Source organism: Ambystoma mexicanum, chromosome 3p (genome assembly GCF_040938575.1).
Source record: "Ambystoma mexicanum isolate Mex_15411 chromosome 3p, UKY_AmexF1_1, whole genome shotgun sequence".
Taxonomy (NCBI): domain Eukaryota; kingdom Metazoa; phylum Chordata; class Amphibia; order Caudata; family Ambystomatidae; genus Ambystoma; species Ambystoma mexicanum.
Window position 1 is genome coordinate 139135673 of NC_090925.1, and position 1237 is coordinate 139136909.

The 1237-nt window shown below is 61.8% G+C and overlaps 1 non-coding gene across 1 annotated transcript in view; it reads left to right on the top strand.

Annotated features, from left to right (window-relative positions):
- LOC138581765 (28S ribosomal RNA) overlaps positions 1–358 on the top strand; it is a 3466-nt gene extending 3108 nt beyond the window's left edge. The window contains exon 1 of the ribosomal RNA XR_011304771.1: positions 1–358. This exon is cut by the window's left edge and continues 3108 nt beyond it. This is a non-coding gene — a ribosomal RNA (28S ribosomal RNA).
- The last annotated feature ends 879 nt before the right edge of the window (positions 359–1237 follow it).

The window sequence follows — 1237 nt, forward strand, 5'->3', positions numbered from 1 at the left end:
AGTACGAGAGGAACCGCAGGTTCAGACATTTGGTGTATGTGCTTGGCTGAGGAGCCAATGGGCAAAGCTACCATCTGTGGGATTATGACTGAACGCCTCTAAATCAGAATCCCCCCTAAACTGTAACGATACCGCAGCGCTGTGGAGCCTCGATTGGCCTAGGATAGCCGCTCGCCCCGTGACTCGAGTGTGGACAGAAGGGGGCCACCTCTCCCGCCCGTAGTGCACTGCATGTTTGCGGGGAACCTGGTGCTAAATCATTCGTAGACGTCCTGATTCTGGGTCAGGGCTTCCTAAGTAGCAGAGCAGCTACCTCGCTGCGATCTATTGAACGTCATCCTCTGAGCCAAGCTTTTGTCGCAAGGCGCTGCCGCCGCCGCCATCCTTCCTCCTATTGTGCCGCGGGGCACACAGGAAACTCCCACCGACCCTAGGTGCACACCTGCGGCGGCGGGCGGGGAGCGCTCTTCTCACCTTTCCTGGCGGACCAGATGGCCTCGGCCCCGGGCCTTCGAGGTGGTGCCTCAAGCCCCCGGATAGGGTGGGGGAAGAGAGGCTGCGGCCTCCATGGTGGCCGTGGTGTAGTTACCAGCCTTGAGTTCCATGACGTTCATGTGTTGCTCCCGGCCCTCGGTCCAGTGCCACCCGTGTGCGGTCAAGTCCAAGACAGGTTGCATGTGTTAAGAGGCACCCTGAGCAGGTCCCTTTCCTCCACGTGGGGCTAAATGCACTCGCAGTGGCCGACCCTGTGTTCCACAGTTTTTGTGGGTTAGTCCAAGTGGGAAAGGCTCTAATGTGGTGGGAGAAGCTCTAAGGGGGTCCCCGACAGAGCTCAAGGGAGATGGCCGGGGCTGCTGCCCCCGCCCTTGGGCGCCTGTCTCATGACTGATTTCGAAAGTCCCTGAGCCCAATGGTGGCTGCGGGGAGCCCCAGTGGTCCCCATCGCTCCCCAGAGGGAAAAGCTCTAAAGGGGCCCTGCTTAAGCTCCAGGGTGGCTGGGGGGTGTGTGCTGGCCCCGGCCTTGGGCGCCTGTCTCAGTCTGGGTCGACTGTCCCCAAGCCCGGTGGCAGTCGTGGGGAGCCCCGGCAGGGTCTCCGTCCCTCCCCAGAGGGAAAAGCTCTAATGTGGCGGGAGAAGCTCTAAGGCGGCCCGAGCCAGAGCTCCAGGGTGGCCGGGGCTACTGCCCCCACCGGCCTTTGTCTCCAACCTCGTGTTGGTTGAGAATCCCCAAGCCTGG